This window comes from Arachis hypogaea, chromosome 3 (genome assembly GCF_003086295.3).
Source record: "Arachis hypogaea cultivar Tifrunner chromosome 3, arahy.Tifrunner.gnm2.J5K5, whole genome shotgun sequence".
Classification (NCBI taxonomy): Eukaryota; Viridiplantae; Streptophyta; class Magnoliopsida; order Fabales; family Fabaceae; genus Arachis; species Arachis hypogaea.
The window spans coordinates 49,217,197-49,240,991 of NC_092038.1; positions in this window are offsets into that span (position 1 = coordinate 49,217,197).

Below are 23,795 nucleotides of genomic sequence, written 5' to 3' on the forward strand. Positions count from 1 at the left end.
GGGATGTTTTTTAAGTAATCCATTCTTCTCTTCTTTTTGTAGGATTTAGTTGATCTCATGTCTTCCTGAAATAACGTTGTAGAGATGCCTTCCCAGGTTCCTGCGGGTATGGCCGATTGGGTGGACTCCATGGTTCTCATGTGTGTCTCGCTGGTTGATTCTGAGTTTTGTGCTCAGCTTAGACAGTTTCATAGTGTCTGTAGTAAGTCTGGTGATGAGAAGAATTATGAACTTGTCCCTCCCTCTTCTGACGAGAGAGTCTGCTTTTCAACTCGGGTTGTTGATGGTCGCCCTTTCTTTTATGCTTATGATTTTTTCTTTGGTCAGCTGGGTATTACCCTTCTTTTTACTCAATTTGAAACCGACCTATTATGGTCTTGTAATGTTTCCCCCTCTCAACTTCACCCCAATTCCTGGGGTTTCATAAAAATTTTCCAATTGTTGTGCAATGGTTTTGGTATTCCTGCTTCCCAATCTCTCTTTTTCTAGTTGTTTGTCTTGACTAAGCCCGAAGTGGTGAAAAAGAAGGCAGCTTGGGTCTCCTTTCGTTCCACCCAGGGAAAGAAGGTCTTTTCCATGTTTGACGAGTCATTCCGTGATTTTAAAAACTACTTTTTCAAGGTCTGAGCTGTTGAAGGAACTCGACCCTTTTTTCTGGATGAAAATGATGAGCCTGCCTTTCCCTTGGAATGGCAAAAAGACGTGAGGTTCTCCAGGTATTCTTGGGAAATGTTGGATGAGGCTGAGCAAGCCTTTGTTACTGTTTTGGAAGAACGCTGGGGTCAACCTCCCCATCTTGATACAAAGAAATTTCTAACCAATCCTTCTCTTCTTCAAACTGAACTGGGTATCTTGTGTTTCCTTTATTATCTATTTATGTTGCTTGTAGCTATCTTTCCGACTTGTCTGACTTGTAGCTTAACATTCTGTTTTATTTACAGAGGTAATGAAGAATAACGAATCTATGAAAGCTTTTAAGAGGGCGCAGAAGGCGACTGCTGCCAGAAATATTGCTGCCAAGGCAGCTGGGGAGGGGTCCTCCCAAGTGCGCGAGAAGCCATCAGTGCCGAGTTCCCCTGGGGTGAAAAAGGTGATCCCAACACCTCGGGTCCGCTTGGTGGATCCTCACCCTACTTCTGCCGCTCCATCTGCTGCCCCTCCAAGTAAGAAGCAAAAGACGGCTGAGCGCTTCGACCTCAATGCCCCTGATTTCAATGCCATTGAGTTTGTAGATCAACAAATCGGGCCCTATGGTACCATCTCCATGGACGATGTGTCCATTCTCCATCATCTGGAGTTTATGGCCCGAAATCATGTAAAGATGGCATATATGTCGGCTGCTATACATCGGACTGCTCAGAATCTCCCTCTCCATGCCACCAAAGCATTTATGGAGGAGGCAAAACAAGAGTTCGACCGGATAAGGGGGCTGAAGGTGGAACTTGAGGTGAAGGTGGCCAAGCTGGAGAAGGACTTAGAGAACGAGAAGGCGAGTTCTCAAGCACTGGCTGCTTCTTTGAGGTTGGCTGAGGACACAGCCATGATGCATAAGGAGAGTTACGTTACATCTTATCAGGAGGGGATGCGCCTGAGGGGGGAGCTCGACAATGTCTGGGAAGACTATGCTGAGCTCCAAGGTCATTTCGTTGGCAGCGTGACTGCTGCTTACGAGAACTTGAAGGAGCAAGTTCAAGTTATTGCTCCCGAGGCCGATCTCTCCCTCTTTAGCCTGGATAATGTTGTCAGGGATGGCAAGATTGTCCCTGATGATGAGGGTGATGATGATGAGGTTGCTCCTACCCCTGTGTCCTCTACCAAAGTGCCGATTTCTTCTGTTCCTCCGGTTGCTCCTGATTCGGATTGCTAGATTCTGAACCGGGAGGATGGAACTGTAGATGCTGTACCCATTCAGACTCGCCCTCCTTCTCCTTGTCCTGATGCTGCCAAGAAAACCCCTGATTTTTGTTGATCTTTGCTGGATGCAGTTGGCCCGGCTTGTGGGCTTTCGAAACTTTTTATTTAATTGCTGACATTTCTTAGTTGCTTATCTAGCAACTTTTTTATTTTGAAAGACAAACAATAGCTTGCTATCTTTTTGATAGTAGGTTTTGGTGGCCTTTCAAGGCCTTTATAAGTCTATAGAAAAAGAAGTAGTTTTTTGACTTGGCATCTTTTTCTGTTTTCTGCTGATGTTGAAATCTTGCAGCTCGACCTCCTTGGATTATTTCGTTTTATTGCTTGTATCTCGGATCCGTTGAGGCTGTGACTGTATAGGTCCAACTTGTTTCTCGGTTTTCTGTATTTGTGACCGATTCCTTTGCGTTGGTCCTCTTCTAAGTTACTTTTGTAATCCTCTTTTTTGGACCTTTGTCAGGTCTTTTTTAGGGATTACTTATAACTTGTTTTGTAGGAGGTTGACTTCGATAGGTCGACCTCTTTCTAGGTTATTTTCGTAATCCTCTTTCTTGGACCTTTGTCAGGTCTCTTTCAGGGATTACTTTTATAACTTGTTTGTAGGAGATCAACTTCGTTAGGTCGACCTCTTTCCAAGTTATTTTTGTAATCCTCTTTCTTGGACCTTTGTCAGGTCTCTTTCAGGGATTACTTTTATAACTTGTTTGTAGGAGATCAACTTTGTTAGGTCGATCTCTTTCTAAGTTATTTTTGTAATCCTCTTTCTTGGACCTTTGTCAGGTCTCTTTCAGGGATTACTTTTATAACTTGTTTGTAGGGGATCAACTTCGTTAGGTCGACCTCTTTCTAAGTTATTTTTGTAATCCTCTTTCTTGGACCTTTGTCAGGTCTCTTTCAGGGATTACTTTTATAACTTGTTTGTAGGAGATCAACTTCGTTAGGTCGATCTCTTTCTAGGTTATTTTTGTAATCATCTTTCTTGGACCTTTGTCAGGTCTCTTTCAGGGATTACTTTTATAACCTTTTTATTTTTGGGCTGACTTTGTTAGGTCGAGCCCTTCTAAGTTAAAGTAATCCTCTTTAATAGGGTTGGCCAGACCTCTTTCCAGGGTTTACTTATAACTTGGGTTGACTTGGTCTGACTTGTGAGCGTCGGCCAGCCTTTAAGTTATTATTTTAGCTATCCGTAAGACCTCGTCAGGTTCTTTTTTGGATTGCTTTCGATAACTTCTTACATTATTCTTTGTTCACCTTCGCCGATTTGTAGAAAGTGGTTGGCATCTTTAGATCGTCCTTTGGGTGAATCGCGTTTTCACCTTTATCGGACGATTTATCTTTATCGTGGTCGTGCAGTGAAATTGTTTTTCACTTTCTGCCAACCTGTCGCTTTATAATCGGACGATGAATACTTCAGATTAATGCGTCTTGGATTCTTTGTAGAATATCTAAATAAACTTTATTCAAAGAAAAAATGCAAATATATACATGTGGGAATTTTCTTATCCCTTTAAGTCGGGCATGACCTAGATCTCAACATGGTGCCTCATTAAAAAACCTTTTCAAGAAAAAGAGAGCACATCCACTAGTGAGATCCGTTGCCTTTTCTAGCTGTAGTACCTTCTTAGGTTGCAGGCGTGCCATGATCTGGGAAGCTCTCGTCCATCGAGTTCGGACAGTCGGTAGTAGCCCTTCCCAAGTACTTCTATGACTCGGTAGGGTCCTTTCCAGTTTGCTGCCAGCTTCCCTTCTCCGGGCCGAGTTGTTCCAATGTCGTTTCGGATTAAGATGAGATCGTTCTCAGTGAAACTTCTTGGTACTACCTTTTGATTATATCTGGAAGCCATTCAACATTTTAGAGCTTCTTCTCTGATCCGAGCTCTTTCCTAGATTTCAGGTAGTAGGTCGAGTTCTTCCCTTTAAAGTTGGAAGTTTGCTCCCTCATTATAATGGACTACTCTATGCGATCCTTCTTCAATTTCTACTGGAATCATTGTCTCCATTCCGTATGCTAATCGGAAAGCGGATTCCTTTGTGGTGGAATGTGGCGTCGTTCGATATGCCCATAGAACCTGTGGAAGCTCCTCTGCCCAGGCTCCCTTTGCATCTTGCAGTCTTCATTTTAACCCAGCCAATATGACTTTGTTGGCAGCTTCAGCCTGTCCATTGGCTTGTGGATGTTTGACAAAGGTGTACTGGTGCTTTATATTCAAGTCGGCTACTAATTTTCTGAAGCCTGCGTCTGTGAATTGGGTGCCATTGTCTGTGGTTATTGAATATGGGACTCCGAACCTCGTGACGATGTTTCTATATAAGAATTTCCGGCTTCTTTAGGTGGTGGCATTGGCTAGGGGTTCTGCCTCGATCTATTTTATAAAGTAATCTACCCCTACTATGAGGAATTTAACTTGCCCTGATCCCTGGGGAAAGGGACCGAGAAGGTCAAGTCCCCATTTTACGAACGGCCAAGGCGAAGTCACGCTAATGAGTTCTTCTGGCAGGGCGATGTGGAAGTTGGCATGTTTCTGACATGGTGGACATGTCTTTACAAATTCTGTAGATTCTTTCTATAAGGTTGGCCAATAAAACCCTGCCTGAAATATCTTTTTGGCAAGAGCCCGTGCTCCGAGATGATTGCCACAAATGCCGCCGTGTACCTCTTCTAGCACTTCCCTAGTGTGGGAGGTCGGCACACATTTTAGTAATGGTAGCGAGATCCCTCTTTTGTACAGGATGTTGTTTATGATGGTGTAGTACTGTGCCTCCCTTTTTAGCCTCTTTGCTTCCTTTTCTTCTATAGGGAGCGTTCTTGTTTTGAGGTAGTTGATTATGGGGATCATCCATCCTTGGTCCTGGCCTGTTATGGTTAGGACTTTTTCTGCTTCCGAGATTGATGGGTTCTGTAACATTTCCTGGATGAGACTTCTATTGTTGCCCCCTGGTTTGGTGCTGGCTAGTTTTGAGAGTGCGTCAGCTCGGGCATTTTGCTCACGGGGTATGTGGCAGATCTTGTATTCCCCGATTTGTCCGAGCTGTTCCTTGGTCTTATCCAAATACTTTTTCATGGTGGGATCTTTGGCTTGGTAGCTCCCTGTTATTTGTGATGTGACCACTTGCGAATCGCTGTAAATGTTAAGTTTTCGAGCTCCCACCTCTTCAGCCAGTTTCAAACCAGCTAGCAATGCTTCGTATTCCGCCTAGTTATTTGAAGTCGGGAATCCGAACTTGAGGGAGAGCTTAACTTGGGTTCCCTGGTTACTTTCTATTATCACTCCTGCGCCGCTTCCCATTTTATTTGAAGAACCGTCCACATAGAGGTTCCACTCTATGGGGGTTTCCAGGGCATTTGTGAATTCTGCGATAAAGTCGGCCATGTATTGTGATTTAATGGCCGTCCGAGCTTTATATTGGAGGTCAAACTCTGACAGCTCGACTGCCCATTGTAGAATTCTGCCTGCTAAATCTGTTTTCTCCAATATTCCTTTTAAGGGCTGGTTAGTTCGAACTTTAATGGTGTGGGCCTGGAAGTAAGGGCGGAGTCGTCGAGATGTTAGAACGAGAGTATAGGCAACTTTTTCCATTTTCTGATAGTTCAGCTCGGATCCCTGTAGTGCTTTGCTAATGAAGTAGACGGGTTGTTGTCCGTTTTCATCTTCTCTGACCAGTGCTGACGCTACTGCCCTGCTTCCTACTACGAGATATAATATGAGTGGTTCTTCTTCTCGTGGTCGGGATAGGATAGGTGGCTGTCCTAAGAACTTCTTAAAGTCTTGGAAGGCTTGTTTGCATTCTGTCGTCCATTCGAACTGTTTTCCTTTTCTTAAAGTAGCATAGAAGGGGAGGGATCTTATCGCGGCTCCTGCTAAGAATCGGGATAGGGCAGCCAATCTCCCGTTGAGTTGCTGTACTTCTTTGACGTAGGTTAGGCTCTTCATGTTGAGTATGGCCTGTCATTTATCTGGATTTGCTTCAATTCCTCTTTGTGTGAGCATAAAACCTAAGAATTTGCCTGTTTCTATCGCAAAGGTGCATTTTGCTGGATTGAGTCGCATATCATGCTTCCTAATGGTGTCGAACACTTGGGCTAGGTCGGACAATAATGTCTCTTCACTTTGTGTTTTAATTAGCATGTCGTCCACGTAGACTTCCATGATCTTTTCGATGTGATCTGAGAAGACTTTATTCATTAGCCTTTGGTAAGTAGCTCCTGCGTTCTTGAGACCGAAAGGCATTACAATGTAGCAGTAGTTTACTTTTGGTGTTAGGAACGAGGTCTTTTCTTGATCTGGTGGATACACGGGGATTTGATTATATCCCGAGTATGCGTCCATAAACGAGAGATATTTGTATCCGGAGGAAGCATCTACCAGAGCGTCAATACTTGGGAGTGGATATGGATCCTTTGGACAAGCTTTGTTGAGATCGGTGTAATCGATGCACATTCGCCACTTCTCATTTGATTTTTTCACCAAGACAACGTTGGCTAGCCATAGTGGGTATTTGACTTCTCTTATGAATCCTGCTTCCAGGAGTGCTTGTACTTGCTCTTCCACAGCTTGGGATCGTTCTGGCCCAAGTTTTCTTCATCTCTGCTGCACCGGTCAAGATCCTGGGTAGACCGCCAACTTGTGACACATTAGCTTAGGGTCGATACCTGGCATGTCTGCAGCTTTCCATGCGAAGAGGTCGACGTTATCTCGCAAGAATTGTATTAGTAATTCTTTTAAATCTCCTTTTAGGATTGTGCCGATATTAGTTGTTTTTTTCGAGGTGTCCCCAATCTGAATCTTTTCTATCTCGCCCTCTGGCTGGGGACGAAGTTCTTCTCGTCGTTGAACTCCGCCTAGCTCGATTGTGTGAAATTCTTCTCCTTTGCCTCTGAGATTTAGGCTTTCGTTATAACAGCGACGTGCCATTTTCTGGTCTGCTTTTATCGTGGCTATCCCTTTTGGAGTTGGGAATTTCATACATAGGTGTGGGGTCGAGACTATTGCGCCGAGTTGGTTGAGTGTTGTCCGACCTATGAGAGCATTGTAAGCTGAACGTACATCGACTATGATGTAGTCTATTTTGAGAGTCCTGGATTGGTTTCCTTTTACGAAGGTTGTATGTAGCGGTATGTATCCTAGTGGTCGCACCGGGGTATCTCCTAGCCCGAACAGACTGTTTGGATATGCCTTAAGTTCTTTTTCTTCTAAGCCGAGTTTATCAAAGGCTGTCTTGAATAAGATGTCGGCAGAACTCCCTTGGTCTATCAAGGTGCGATGTAGGTTGGCGTTTGCTAATATAATGGTGATAACCATGGGATCGTCGTGTCCTGTGATGATTCCGGATGCATCCTTCTTAGTGAATGTCATTGCTGGGATGTTGAGGGCTTCGTCCTCTCCCTCGACATGATATACTTCTTTGAGATATCTTTTGCGAGAGGTTTTGGAGATCCCACCTACTGTAAATCCGTCATGTATCATGTGGACATGTCTTTCTGGTGTCCGAGGTGATCGTTCACTTCGGTCGGTATCTTCATCCCTTCGTCTCTTTCTTTGATCATCTTCTCGGGTGGCCAGGAATCAATCTAATTTTCCTTCTCTCACCAATTTTTCTATGATGTTTTTTAGGTCGAAGCATTCATTTGTGGAGTGTCCTCAGACTCGATGGTATTCACAATATTCCTTTCGATTTCCTCCTCCCCTTTTGCCTTTGAGTGGCCGTGCTGGGGGAATTTTTTCTGTATGGCAGACATCTTTGTATATCTCGACCAGGGATGCCCTGAGAGGGGTGTAGTTATGGTATTTTTTTATTTTCTCCCCTTGTCGATCTTCTTTTCTTTTGGATTCCTTGTCTTTGTCTAGGTAGGAGGCCCCCTATTTTGAGGTTTCTCCTAACCGAGCGTTTTCCTCCATGTTAATATACTTTTCTGCCCGCTCCTGCACTTCGTCTAAGGAGGTCGGGTACTTTTTTGATATAGATTGGCTAAAAGGTCCCTCTCGTAGGCCATTGATGAGTCCCATGATGGCGGCCTCCATTGGTAAACTTTGTATGTCCTTGCATGTTTTGTTGAATCTCTCCATGTAGTTGCGGAGGCTCTCCCGATCTCCATGTTTGATCCCTAGTAAACTGGGGGCGTGCTTGCTTTATCTTTCTGAATGGAGAATTTGGCTAGGAATTTTTTATCTAAGTCATCAAAGCTTGAGATGGACTTCGGGGGTAGGTTGTCGAACCATCAGATCACTGTTTTTGTGAGAGTTGTTGGAAAAGCTTTGCAGCGAACAGCATCTGGGACGTCAGTGAGGTACATTCTACTTCTGAAGTTGCTGAGGTGGTGGTTGGGATCCGTGGTGCCATCATATAGGGTCATATCCGGGAGTTTGAAGTCTTTTGGAATTTTGGTTTTCATGATTTTCCTAGTGAACGGGTCTTGCTCTTTGCGTGAATTTTCCTCAAGATTAGCCCGGGGGGCTTTTGATTTGAGATCGGCTTCCAATTGCTGTAGTTTTTCTTCCAACTCCCGACGTCGCCGTACCTCTCTTTGGAGATCTCTTCCAATTTCCCATTGTTGTTGGGTTTCTTTTTCCAGTTATTTTAGGCGATCCAGGAGCGCTTCTATTGCTCCTGAATTTGGTGAGTCTTTGTCTTTGTTGGGTTCCGGAGTGTTTTGTAGCGTGACATCCTCGTTTTTGTGCGGTGTCCGATCCTCCAGACCTGAATCGTGGTCGTTGTCATGGTCGTCCGCCATGGTGATGGGATGACTTCCAGGTTCCCCGGCAACGGTGCCAATGTTCCAAGGGTTACCTGAAGCTGTAGGTCGATCTCGGACGAGATCTTCTGTGCTGGTCAGAACCGATGTGTCCGGCTGGTGAATAGCAACCGGAGCTGGTGCGTCCAACTTGTTGGACTGAATGTGCTGCTGATCCTTTATCACCGAAGGGTGGGGGTACCTGCAAGGGACTCCGATGCTTAAGTTAGCAAGGGTATTAAGCAGGTTTATGTAGAATCAGAGTATGAGTTATACCTGGGTGCTCCAGTATATTTATAATGGTGAGATGTGACCTTTGGATAAGATAAGTTAGTTATCTTATCTTTATCTTTAGCTTTGAGTTGAGGTCAGCGTATCTTTCAATGGAACTGCCTTTATCTCTATAGGCTTAGGCCGCCTTAGGATTTGGGTCGTGCTCCTCTATTTGGGCCCTTTACTGGGCTCTTCTGTTGATTTGGCTGAGCTCTTTAAGAAGAGATCGGATAGTCTGACCTGAAGAGGTCGGTCGCTTTATCTCCAATCATCCCGGGTCGGATAGCTCGACCCAGGGTATGAACAACAACCTTTATTTAAACTTTGATGTGGGAATTCAATTGTCGGTCTAGGCTATGCTTGCAATGAAGAAGCTCTTTTCTATATTGAGAAATTCTAAACCAACATAAATCCTCTCCATCAAGTTTTTAGCACTGTTGTCGGGGAGTTGCAATTGTGTGTCATGTTATTGGCTATTGTTAATATGTGAATATGTGAATAGTTTGCTTTTTGATCAATTTTGACTTTTGTTAGTAGTTAGGAGTTTATTTTAGTTGCTTATTGATAGTTTTTGTCTTTATTTTCTCTTTTCTTTATGAATTCTCATCTCTTTAACTTAGATTTTGGTTGTTATAATGTTATAAGGAGTGACAATCTTAATGATGGCGTGCACCAATGGTTGAGCTATCACTTGAGGGAGGAGCCACATTCATATGGTCAATCCTCATGTCAATCTCCTCTTCCATACCACTATGATCATACTTCATCCTATAGTGCATATCAATCAATTGAATATGGTGGCCCTCGCAATGATTGCCAACCTCAACTGCCATATTTCTATGAAGCTTACACTCAATATTATCCTTAATCACAACACTCTCAAGCCTCACTACATCACCAAATGTCTCCATGGAATCAATTTCCATATCCATCTCACAAACCACCTTATGAACCACCATCACTCAAACATTACTACTCCCATAATCACCTTAGCCAACTACCTCCATATACACCACCTCAATATCCTCACCCTTATGATGAGCCTTCTATTCCACCTCAACCTCCTTTAGATGATGATAAACCCCATTTGTAGGTTTTATCTTGTATTAATTTTTGGGGATTTTGTCACCTTTTAACCACATTTATTCGATGAAATAGCATGGTTTTATAACTTCTCCCTTAATTGTGCTTAAGAGTGAAAACATGCTTTTTAGGTCTTAAAATAGCTAAATTTAATTCACCTTGATTCCATTAGATGCCTTGATATGTTTGTTAAGTGCTTTCAGATTTAGGAGGCAAGGATTGGATCAAGGGAATGAAGGAAAAGCATGTAGAAATGGAGAACTCATGAAGAAATGAAGGAATCGCAAAAGTTGTCAAGCCGACCTCTTCGCACTTAATCGACCATAACTTGAGCTACAGAGGTCCAAATGATGCGGTTCCAATTGCGTTGGAAAGCTAACATCCGGGGCTTCAAAATAATATAAGATTTACGATAGTTGCATCATGCATAGGGGCGCACATGCGCATGGTACGCGGACGCATCGATGGTGGCACATGGTTCACTAAAGTAAAATCATGGATAGCGATTTTAGAAGCCTTGTGGGTCCAATCTAACTCATTTCTGATGCTATTTAGGCCAAGGATTGAAGGGGAATTAACACACTTAGTTACCATTAGTTTAGTTTAGCTTAGTTTTGGAGGAAAAGTTAGCTTCTAGAGAGAGAAGCTCTAACTTCTCTCTAGGATTAGGATTAGGATTAGGATTAGAATTAGGTTTAGTTCTTAGATCTAGGTTTTCATTCAAGATCTCTTATACTTATTTTTCTCAATTCCTTATTGTTGCAATCATCATTCTTCTATTCTTTTGTTGTACTTTTCTTTATGTTGTTCTCATACTTTGTTGTAGATCTACTCTTGTCTCTTCTACTTTCTTCCAATTCAATATGAGGTAATTCACAATAATTGTGTTTCTTTTGATTGTTGTTGTTGATTTCTTACATTCAATTGTTGTTAGATTTCATTCTAGTTGTCAATTTACTATGCTTTTCCTTTGTGCCTTCCAAGTGTTTGATGAAATGCTTGGTTAGATTTTAGTATAGATTTTATTCCTCTTGGCCTAGGTAGAGTAATTAGTGACGCTTGAGTTATCTAATTCCTTTGTTGATTGATAATTAGAAGTTGCTAATTGATTTGGATACCACTAAAGCTAGTCTTTTCCTTGTGAGTTGGCTAGGATTTGTGGAATCAAGTTAATCATCCACTTGACTTTCCTCCATGGTTAGAGGTTAACTAAGTAGTAGCAATGAACACTTTATGGTCACAATTGAGGAGGATAACTAGGATGGGACTTCTAGTTCTCATATCTTGCCAAGAGCTTTGTTTGTTGTTAGTTTATTTTCTTTGCCATTTATATTTCTTGTCTAAAATCTCAAAAACCCCAAAATATCTCATAACCAATAACATGAACACTTTATTGCAATCCCTAGGGAGAACAACCCGAGGTTTAAATGCTTTGGTTATAAATTTTAGGGGTTTGTTACTTGTGACAAACAATCTTTTGTATGAAAGGATTATTGTTAGTTTAGAAACTATACTTGCAACGAGATTTCATTTGTGAAATTCTAAACCGTCAAAAATCCAATCATCAGATGATAATGAGCAACAAGAATCAATCAAGCGTCATGAAGCTATCATGGCTACCTTGGCCGAAGTCTTAGCCTGCTTAGACTCGCCACATTCATGCCACAACCAAAGCAATTTTGTGGATGAATGTGAGTAACCAACCTCAATTGAAGAGTGCATGATAAGGAAAGGTTTGGAACCCCGAGTGAAAGATGAAGATTTGAAGCACAATTTGCCACAAGTGGAGGAAGTCGAGCTTATTAAAGTTGAAGAAGTGGTTGACCAACTGGGGAGGATTGAACAAGTGGAAATTGAAGCAAGTTGTCAAGAGGTAGAGGTGATCAAAGAAGAGCACAAGAGAGTGAAAATTTTAATGCTATTGGAAGTATCCCTTCTTAAGCAACCATCCGATATACCATTTAAGTGGGTAACAATCTCATTCTTTAACTTCATTAACCCACATGAATATGCTTTGTTGAAAATGGAGGGTCAACTTAGGGTACTTTGTGGGGTGTTAAGTGGACAAGAGATCAATGTTGGGTGGCATGGTGAGTTAAGGCAATCTAGGGTTGAAACATCAAGGTTTGAGTCCTAAGGGTGGTGCAAGGCACAATTGAATAGTTTACAAATGAGGATTTGGAGTCTTGACGAGAATTCAAGAGTTTGGTTCACCCGATTGGAAGCTTGAAGATCAACAAGGAAGGGTGTCAACAAACAAAGTGTAGGATCCCGGAAGCTATTGGAAATGCAAACATTGGTGAAAATTCAAGGAAGGATTTAAGCACAAGCCACCATAGCAAAAGCTTTATTCAAATGTCCAACTTATGGATAATAAACCAAAGTGTTAGGTGGGAGACACCCCACTATAGTAACATCTTTCTAACCCTCTTTTTATTCATAGTTTTATTTTATTGAATTTTGTTTCTCCTAGCTATCTTAGATTTAGTTTAATTTTGAACTTAATTGGATTAGATTTTAATATGGATCGTGTGTTTGTGAATTGCCGTATGTATTGAGGTTGAAAATTTTTGTTGGAGATCATGTTTGGTACTTTAGAACTTTAAAATTTTTTGAGAAATATTTTGTCAAATTTTGGAGGTGTGAAGTGCTCCATATTGGAGACCATTTTGTCAAAACATGTCCTTGGACCAAAGATTGATGATACACCATGAAGTGCCTTTGACCACCATTCATATGCAAGGACAACTAGCCTTGACACACAGATTGCAGGAGTCACTAGTTGCTCTGGGACAATAACAACAATACTAGTTTATTCTTCATGGTATGCTCTATTTTTCCCCAATACTTTGTGGAATTTCTTCATGTCATGTTTGTGGATTGAGATATATAAGCAGCAGAAATTGGATACATAATAATTATAAGATGCTTAAATGAAACAAAACCAGTTTTGGTTCTTCCATTTATGGTAGAGGTGTATATGGTTAAGGTTAATAAAAAAATCAAACCTAATTTTAGTTAATCAGAAATTTGGTTAAAGTTAATGACCAAACTGGTTTAAAATGATAAAATTAATCATTAATTAATTATAAAATTACTAAATCGGTTTTAAAAATAAAAACTAATTTTTAAAAAATAATCAATTTTTGCATGTAAAATCCAATTTTTATGTGTATTAAAAAATTGATTATTTTTTAAAAACCAATTTATTTCAAAATGGATTTTCTCATTAAAAAAAGGTTAAAAAAAGCCGATTTTAAACAAAGTCAACTTTAATCTAAAAACTAATTTTTAACACTTTAAAAAATTAATTTTAATTTATATAATTATTTTATTGATGGAGTAAGAGTCCAATTACATTACGGGTATTATAAAGTTAATATGTGTGGTTTTAGTTTTTATACAATATTATTTTATAGTCTTATATATTTAATTTTGGTTTTGGTTAACTAGTTTTTATCTGATTTTCAGTATTTGGTTTTGTTGACCAAAATTTAAATAAATATTATTCTAAAAGTTATTTGAAATGTTGATTTGGGTATGAACGTGAGGTTTGGGTCTCTTCGAATGGCAGTGTCCGATTTATAATGTCGAGGTGTCGCCTGTTCGGATTTCTTGTGAGGAGGTGTGGGGTGGATCCTGTAAGAGACTCCGATGCTTGAGTTAGCATGGACTTTAGGCAGATTTTTAGTAGATTAGAACGTGAGTTATACTTGGGGGTCTAGTGTATTTATAGTAGAGTAGATAACCACCTTTGTTGGAGTGATTATATCTTTTTTTATAGATAAGCGTTCTCTTTACCTTGGGAGTTTGTTGGGATCTAATTTATAGATAAGGTAAAATCTGTTAGAGAGACTTAAGAAGGCAGTTACTTACTTAGTCAAGTAAAACTGGACTTTTATGTTTTTGTCCGACTTCTTTAAAGAGGTCAGGTTTATGGATGAGGTCCGACTTCTTCACGCAAGTTGGCACAGATGGATGAGGGTCTGTGTCCCTTAACCATCTCTCCCGAGTTCGATACTCACCGGAGGATGGGAATGGAGCTTGCTTGCTTGGGAGGGTCGCCCACTTTGTGTGCCTCTACAGTACCCGAGGGATTAGTCATTGGGCTTCCGGCCTGATGGATATCCTGGTGCAAACCAAAAAATAAAAACAACTATATTTATAATTTTTAATATCATTTTAAAAAATTAGTTATAAAATGTGGTTATGAATTTTTAATGGATTAACCATATTTTGCATTTAAAATATACAGCCCTAACTTATGACATGGCACCACTAGCTAGCTACATGGACTATAAAATGGGGTAAGAATTTTAAATCTCATTTCTATTTATTTATCTTTTTTTCATTTTTCGTTGTTCGTGTTTAAATTGGTTACTAATTTACTATTTAATGTTGGCGCTGCTTGATAATATTAGTTTTTTTGCGTTTGTAGTAGCAATTGCATTTGGCTCCCGGTATGTATATTAATTTCTGTCATGTTTTGTTCATTAGTCACAAATAATATATGGATATACTTTAGATCCACCTATTGATCACTTAAACCTAGAAATTGTTGCTAGAAACAACCAAAAGCAAGGATTGAAACTCTAACATATAAAATAAAACTCTTAAAATTTTCAAATCTTACAAAGAGAAATCCCTTAGTTTTCTTCTAGTTAATTAAATCGGTTTTTAAGTTAAGTGGCTTCAAACATTATTCCACCGCTCGTCTTCAAAAGCTTAGCTAAACAGAATCATTTTGCCCTACTATTCATTAACTCACATTTTGTGGTTTGTTATTATTAAGAGGTTAATTTGTTAGAACTCGCAAGCTTAAAGCTTTGTGATCTTCGATTTGAGGGAACTGTTAGAAATGATGCATATGTACACATACCTGGCAGAAGAATGTAGAAACATACTTGGCTACCCTTCTACACGAGGCTAGCAATGTCTTCCATCATTGGCTTGGCAAGGCGCTCTAATTTAGCGGTTTTCTCAGCAGAATCGGCTTCTGTCTCCTTTTCATAGTTCAGTTGCAGAGCTGACCCGAGTGCGCGCTTTCACTTCTAGCTAACAAGGGCAGCTTCCTAACAGCATTAAGTATCCTTGTGATCTTGGTACTAAATCTTGGCAAGGAAATTCAATTTGGCACCGGAACTGTAATTTTGATTTCTGCTACCGTCTTATGTTAGTTGATGCTCTCAGTTTTATTTTCTTTTTTATTTGACATCATTGTATTGATTTAATAATCTCTTGTGGAAGTAACAATGTTATTCACTAATACTTATTTCAGTTATTTGATAAATATTGTACACTTATTATTGATATTTTGAATTTAATAAAATATTTTATTTTGTAATAATTAATTTTAGTATGTATATATACAAATAATAATAATAATAATAATAATAATAATAATAATAATAATAATAATAACTGATTTAAAAAAAATAGGTTGTTATATTTAAGAAAATGTTATAATATAATTAAAAAAAGTTTTAAGATTTTAGTGGCAATAACAATGGCCATTACAATCTTTTAGGGTATAATATAATTAAAAAAAAGTCTTAAGAGTTATGTATTTTTTGTGAAAAAGGTCTTTATTGATAATTGTTATAATGGCTACTAAAATCTTTTAGCGAGGAAACATAATAAGACGGCTAATGTCTAATTGCTGGTAAATATATTAGTGCTATTTTTATTGTCGCTAAAACTAAAATAAATTGGCGTTAAAAGTGATTTTTCTAGTAGTGATAGTTGTAGAAGTAAAAATCACTTGTAGATCCAACATCAAGTTACATTAAAGGACTCTTTCTAAATCATCCACTATTTTTTTTAATGGAGACAATGATTCTTACACAAAAGATAAGATGAAACTCTTCATAAACTATATCATAGGAAATAGTGGAGAATAGTGACAATGTACCATCTCACACTACCATTAGACTTGAAGGAGAAATGACCAAAACTCCTGTTCTAGCCATAGTTTTAAAAATCAAACTGGATCGGTCGATTCAACTGAATTAATCAAGAACTAGTAATATAGTTGGTTTAGTTGACTCTAAAAATCGTTTGGCAAAAAATCGGCCAAAGAATTAGCCAAACCGACAGTTAACTAGTTAACTGATGAACCGCCGAAATTGGTAGAATTTTTTAAGGGTTTTCGGTTCGGGGCTAGACTTAAAACGTCGCCATTTTAATGTGTTATATATAAAAAAATATACCTCAAAGATTGATGAACCCTAGCCGCTAGCCCATACCACCATCCCTCCCCTCTCTTTCTTTGAAATCTGAACTCCCAAACCTCCCTAGAAGTCACATCTACTATCCTCCCTTTTTCTCTGACTCAAAGGTGAATCCAACCGTAACTCTTTTTCCACAACAGCACCCAGCCACCATCCATTCTTCATCGCTAAACTCTTCTCCTCGGCGGGAGGGTGTTGTTGTCACTCAATGTTCCTCTTCTCCGCTCCCTATTCTCGTCGCTTGCTTGTGGTTGCTCGATCCTCCTCTCTGGCAACGTTCCTCCCTCGCCAGATCTGCTCGGAGCTACTATTGGCATTTCTGTCTCTACTCACGTCATCAAGCCCGCCTCTATCCTCGTCATTGTCGGCCGCTCTGAACTCATGTCTTTGTCATCGTACCATCACCGCCAGAAGTAGTCTCTATAGATCGGCCCTCTTCTTGACGTCGCGCTCGGAGCTCTTCTTCTCGCCGTTGCGCTTGGAGCTCTTCTCCTCGTCGTCGCGTCTCTCTCTTCAAGCTCTCTATCTCTCTCCCATGGTTGCTTACTTACAGTAGCAATCCCTTACTTTCACCTTCATCCTCCGATGGTTCTTCAAGTCCACTACTCTTCTAACTTTGAGTTAATTTTTTGGCTTTGAGTTAATTTTTCTAAAATAATTTTGTTGATTGTTGATGGTATTTTGTTAAATTTTTGTTGATTTCTAATTTTATTGTCTAATTATAATGGATTTTAACTTCTGAGTTTGTCTTCTGAACTTTTGGATGTAAAAATAGGCCCAAAAACAAGATTAACGACAATATGGGCTGTGCAATGATTTTGGACCCAAATCATCCAACAACTCCAAATGGGTTAGGCGCTACTACAGGCAGTCCGGGTGGCCCAGTTCAAGCAGAGACGGTGTGGAATGCTAGAAACGGCTATGAAGATGCTATCGGGCATGAGCAACAAGTGACAGTACTAGTAGAGTTGGAGGCTGGAAGAATGAGAGTGATCTTGGGGATTGATGGCGTAGAGATCTGGTGCACGAAATTGTGATCTCTAATAATGGCATTCAACTTGGTATGCGCATTTATAACTCAGCACTTTCTTCACAACCTCGCACAACTAACCAGTAAGTGCACTGGGTCGTCCAAGTAATAAACCTTACGTGAGTAAGGGTCGATCCCACGGAGATTGTTGGTATGAAGCAAGCTATGGTCATCTTGTAAATCTCAGTCAGGCGAATAATAAATGGTTATGGAGTTTTCGAATAATAATAATAAATAAACAAAAAATAAAGATAGAAATACTTATGTAGATCATCGATGGAAATTTCAGATAGGCGTATGAAGATGCTGTGCTCTTTCTGAATCTCTGCTTTTCTACTGCCTTCATCCAATCCTTCTTACTCCTTTCCATGGCAAGCTGTATGTAGGGCATCACCGTTGTCAATGGCTACATCCCATCCTCTCAGTGAATAAGGTCCAAATGCTCTGTCACGGCACGACTAATCATCTGTCAGTTCTCGATCATGTCGGAATAGAATCCCTTGATTCTTTTGCGTTTGTCATCACGCCCAACAATCGCGAGTTTGAAACTCGTCACAGTCATTCAATCCCAGAATCCTACTTGAAATACCACAGACAAGGTTTAGACGTTCCGGATTCTCATGAATTCCGCCATCAATTCTAGCTTATACCACGAATACTCTAATCTCACGAAATGGAAGGCTCGGTTTTCAGGCGAGGGCTACCATGCGTCGTGCATCAGGAATCCAAGAGATACACACTCTAGCTTTCGCTTGTAGAACGAAAGTGGTTGTCAGGCACGCGTTCATAGGGACGGATGATGATGAGTGTCACGGATCATCACATCCATCAGGTTGAAGTATGAGTAGTATCTTAGAATAGAAATAAGATTGAATTTGAATAAAAGATAGTAGTAATTGCATTAAAACTCGAGGTACAGCAGAGCTCCACACCCTTAATCTATGGTGTGTAGAAACTCCACCGTTGAAAATACATAAGTGATGAAGGTTCAGGCATGGCCGAATGGCAAGCCCCTAAATCGTGATCACAAGATCAAAAATACAATCCCAGATGTCTAATACAATAGTAAAATGTCCTATTTATACTAGACTAGCTACTAGGGTTTACAGAAGTAAGTAATTGATGCAGAAATCCACTTCCGGGGCCCACTTGGTGTGTGCTTGGGCTGAGCTTGAACTTTACACGTGCAGAGGCTTCTATTGGAGTTGAACGCCTTGTTGTAACGTGTTTTTGGCGTTCAACTCTGGTTCGTGACGTGTTTCTGGCGTTTGACTCTAGAATGCAGCGTAGAACTAGCGTTGAGCGCCAGTTTGCGTCATCTAATCCCGAATAAAGTATGGACTATTATATATTTTTGGAAAGCTCTGGATGTCTACTTTCCAATGCCGTTGAGAGCGCGCCATTTGGAGTTCTATATTTCCAGAAAATCAATTTTGAGTGTAGGGAGGTCAGAATCCAACAGAATCAGCAGTCCTTTGTTAGCCTCCTTATCAGAGTTTTCCTCAGGTCCCTCAATTTCAGCCAGAAATTACCTGAAATCACAGAAAAATACACAAACTCATAGTAGAGTCCAGAAATGTGAATTTAGCATAAAAACTAATGAAAACATCCCTAAAAGTAGCTAGATTATACTAAAAACTATCTAAAAACAATGCCAAAAAGCGTATAAATTATCCGCTCATCACAACACCAAACTTAAATTGTTGCTTGTCCCCAAGCAACTGAAAATCAATTAGGATAAAAAGAAGAGAATATACTATAAATTTCAGAATATCAATGAATATTAGTCCTAATTAGATGAGCGGGACTTGTAGCTTTTTGCCTCTGAACAGTTTTCGCATCTCACTTTTTCCTTTGAAGTTTAGAATGATTGGCATCTATAGGAACTTAGAATTTCAGATAGTGTTATTGATTCTCCTAGTTAAGTATGTTGATTCTTGAACACAGCTACTTTTATGAGTCTTGGCCGTAGCCCTAAGCACTTTGTTTTCCAGTATTACCACCAGATACATAAATGCCACAGACACATAGCTGGGTGAACCTTTTCAGATTGTGACTCAGCTTTGCTAAAGTCCCCAGTTAGAGGTGTCTAGAGTTCTTAAGCACACTCTTTTTGCTTTGGATCACGACTTTAACCACTCAGTCTCAAGCTTTTCACTTGGACCTGCATGCAACAAGCACATGGTTAGGGACAGCTTGATTTAGCCGCTTAGGCCTGGATTTTATTTCCTTGGGCCCTCCTATCCATTGATGCTCAAAGCCTTGGATCCTTTTTACCCTTGCCTTTTGGTTTTAAGGGCTATTGGCTTTTTCTGCTTGCTTTTTCTTTTTCTTTCTAATTTTTTTCGCCTTTTTTTTTCGCAAGCTTTTTCTTTTTCACTGCTTTTTCTTTTTCAACTATTTTAACATTCATAAAAAATAAGATCAAAATTATGCACTGTTCAAGCATTCATTCAGAAAACAAAAAGTATTGTCACCACATCAATATAATTAAACTAAATTCAAGGATAATTTCGAAATTCATGTACTTCTTATTTTTTTGAATTAGAAACATTTTTCATTTAAGAGAGGTGAAGAATTTATGGAATTATTCATAGCCTTAAGACATAGTTACTCAATACTAATGATCATGAGGTAGAGACACAAAACATAAACACACATATAGCAGAAAAACCAAAAAACAGAAAAAATAAGAACAAGGATTGAGTCCACCTTAGTGATGGTGGCGCTTTCTTCTTGAAGAACCAATGATGTCCTTGAGTTCTTCTATGTCTCTTTGCCTTTGTTGCTCCTCCCTCATTGCTCTTTGATCTTCTCTAATTTTATGGAGAATGATGGAGTGCTCTTGATGTTCCACCCTTAATTGATCCATATTATAACTCAAATCTTCTAGAGAAGTGTTGAGTGGTTCCCAATAGTTGTTGGGAGGAAAGTGCATCCCTTGAGGCATCTCCGGATTTCTTGGTGATGAGCTTCCTCATGCGTCTCTTGGGTTCCATGAGTGGGCTCTCTTGTTTGCTCCATCCTTTTCTTAGTGATGGGCTTATCCTCTTTAATGGGGATGTCTCCTTCTATGATGACTCCAGCTGAGTAACATAGATGGCAAATAAGATGAGGAAAAGTTAGCCTTGCCAAGGTAGAGGGCTTTTATGCTATTTTGTAGACATCAAGGGAGATGACTTCATGAACTTCTACTTCCTCTCCAATCATGAAGCTATGAATCATGATGGCTCGATCCACAGTAACTTCAGATCGGTTGCTAGTGGGGATGATGGAGCGTTGGATGAACTCCAACCATCCTTTAGCCACAGGCTTGAGGTCCAGTCTTCTTAATTGAACCGGTTTGCCTTTGGAGTCTCTTTTCCATTGAGCTCCTTCCACACATATGTCCATAAGGACTTGGTCCAACCTTTGATTAAAGTTGACCCTTCTAGTGTAGGGGCGTGCATTTTCTTGCATTGTAGGCAAGTTGAACGCCAACCTCACATTTTCCGAACTAAAATCTAAGTATATCACCCGAACTATTGTAAGATAATTCTTTGGATTCGGGTTCATACTTTGGTCATGGTTCCTAGTGCTCCATGCATTGGTGATGAGCGGATAATTTATACGCTTTTTGGCATTGTTTTTAGTATGTTTTTAGTATGTTTTAGTTAGTTTTTATTATATTTTTATTAGTTTTTAATTAAAATTCACTTTTCTGGACTTTACTATGAGTTTGTGTGTTTTTCTGTGATTTCAGGTATTTTTTGGCTGAAATTGAGGGACCTGAGCAAAAATCTGATTCAGAGGCTGAAAATGACTGCAGATGCTGTTGGATTCTGACCTCCCTGCACTCGAAGTAGATTTTCTGGAGCTACTGAAGCCCAATTGGTGCGCTCTCAAATGAGTTGGAAAGTAGACATCCTGGGCTTTCCAGAAATGTATAATAGTTCATACTTTGCAGGAGATTTGATGGCCCAAACCGGCGTTCCAAATCAGCTCAAGATTGCCCGGCGTTAAACGCCGGAACTGGCACAAGAATGGGAGTTAAACGCCCAAACTGGCACAAAAGCTGGCATTTAACTCCAAGAGAAGTCTCTACACGAAAATGCTTCAATGCTCAGCCCAGGCACACACCAAGTGGGCCCGGAAGTGGATTTTTATGTAATTTACTCATCTTTGTAAACCCTAAGCTACTAGTTCTCTACAAATAGGACCTTTTGATATTGTATTTTCATCTTTTGATCACTTTAGATATTAGATCAGATCTTGGTTCTTCTGGTTCCCTCTCTGGGGCCGAAGCCAATGATCACCATTATCACTTATGTATTTTCAACGGTGGAGTTTCTACACACCATAGATTAAGGTGTGGAGCTCTGCTGTACCTCGAGTATTAATGCAATTACTATTGTTCTTCTATTCAATTCAGCTCATTCTTGTTCTAAGATATTCATTCGCACCCAAGAACATGATGAATGTGATGATTATGTGACGCTCATCATCATTCTCACTTATGAACGCGTGCCTGACAACCACCTCTGTTCTACAAGCAAACAAGGCTTGAATGTTTATCTCTTGGATTTCTTAATCGGAATCTTCGTGGTATAAGCTAGAATTGATGGCGGCATTCAAGAGAATCCGGAAGGTCTAAACCTTGTCTGTGGTATTCTGAGTAGGATTCAAGGATTGAATGACTGTGACGAGCTTCAAACTCGCGATTGTGGGGCGTTAGTGACAGACGCAAAAGAATCACCGGATTCTATTCCGACATGATCGAGAACCGACAGCTGAATAGCTGTGCTGTGACAGAGCGCGTTGAACATTTTCACTGAGAGGATGGGAGGTAGCCACTGACAACGGTAAAACCCTACATACAGCTTGCCATGGAAGGGAGTAAGAAGGATTGGATGAAGACAGTAGGAAAGCAGAGAGACGGAAGGGACAAAGCATCTCCATACGCTTATCTGAAATTCTCACCAATGAATTACATAAGTATCTCTATCTTTATTTTATGCTTTATTCATAAATCATCCATAACCATTTGAGTCTGCCTGACTGAGATTTACAAGATGACCATAGCTTGCTTCATACCAACAATCTCCGTGGGATCAACCCTTACTCGCGTAAGGTTTATTACTTGGACGACCCAGTGCACTTGCTGGTTAGTTGTGCGAAGTTGTGATAAAGAGTTGAGATTGCAATTGTGCGTACCATGTTGATGGCGCCATTGATGATCACAATTTAGTGCACCAAGTTTTTGGCACCGTTGCCGGGGATTGTTTGAGTTTGGACAACTGACGGTTTATCTTGTTGCTTAGATTAGGTATTTTCAGAATTTTTAAGAATGAATTCTAGTGTTTCAAGGTGATGTTTTCATCATCACCAAAGCTGATTGATTTTCATCAATTTAGCTCTTGAATGTAATGTCCTGCTGAAGCCTGGCTAGCCATGTCTAATTTCGTTAGACTGAAGCTTTAGACTAACATTGCATGATTCCTGGAATTCTTATTAAAAATTTTGAATTTCTTTATTTTCTTTTCCATATAATTTTTGAAAAAATCTAAAAAAATTACAAAATCATAAAAATCAAAATAATTTCATGTTTCTTCTTTGAGTCTAGTGTCTCATTTTAAGTTTGGTGTCAATTGCATGTTTCTGTTCTTCTTGCATTTTTCATGTGTCTTAAGTGATCTTCAAGTTGTTCTTGATGATTTACTTGCTCTGATCTTTAAATTCTCTTATCTTTAGTGTTTTGTTGTTTCTCATATGCATTCTCAATTTGTTAGTGTCAGTAGTATACAAACTTCTAAGTTTGGTGTCTTGCATGCATTGTTTATTTGATTTTTAGTTGCATTTTGATTATTCCTCATCATTAAAAATCCAAAAAATTTTTAATTTGTGTCTTTTCAAGTCAATAATACAGAGAATTGAAGATTCAGAATATACAGCAGAGGAATTACACAGAAAAAGCTGGGCGTTCAAAATGCCCAGTGAGGAAGGAAAATTGGCGTTTAAACGCCAGCCAGGGTGCCTGGCTGTGCGTTTAACGCCCAAAAGGGTAGAGCTTTGGGCGTTAAACGCCAGAATGGATACCATTCTGGGTGTTTAATGCCAGGATGGGACAAGAGGGAAGATTTTGTTTTTAATGCAAATTGTTTTTTATGTTTTCAAAATTTTTAAAAATCAAATCTTTTTCAAATCATATCTTTTCAATCATATCTTTTCAAAATCAATTTCTTTCCTTTTTCAAAAATACTTGCTAACAATTAATGATTTGATTCAACATTTCAAGTATGTTGCCTTATCTTTTCTTGTTAGCCAAATCATTAATTTTAAAAATCAAATCTTTTTAAATTGTTTTTCAATCATATCTTTTTAATCAAATCTTTTTAAAACCATATCTTTTCAATCATATCTTATTAATCACATCTTTTTCAAAATAAGTTTTCAATCATATCTTTTTTATTTCTACTTTCAAAATCTTTTTCAAAATCACTTTATTTCTTTCTCAATCTTAGTTTTCGAAAATCATCAATCAATTTTCAAAATGTTT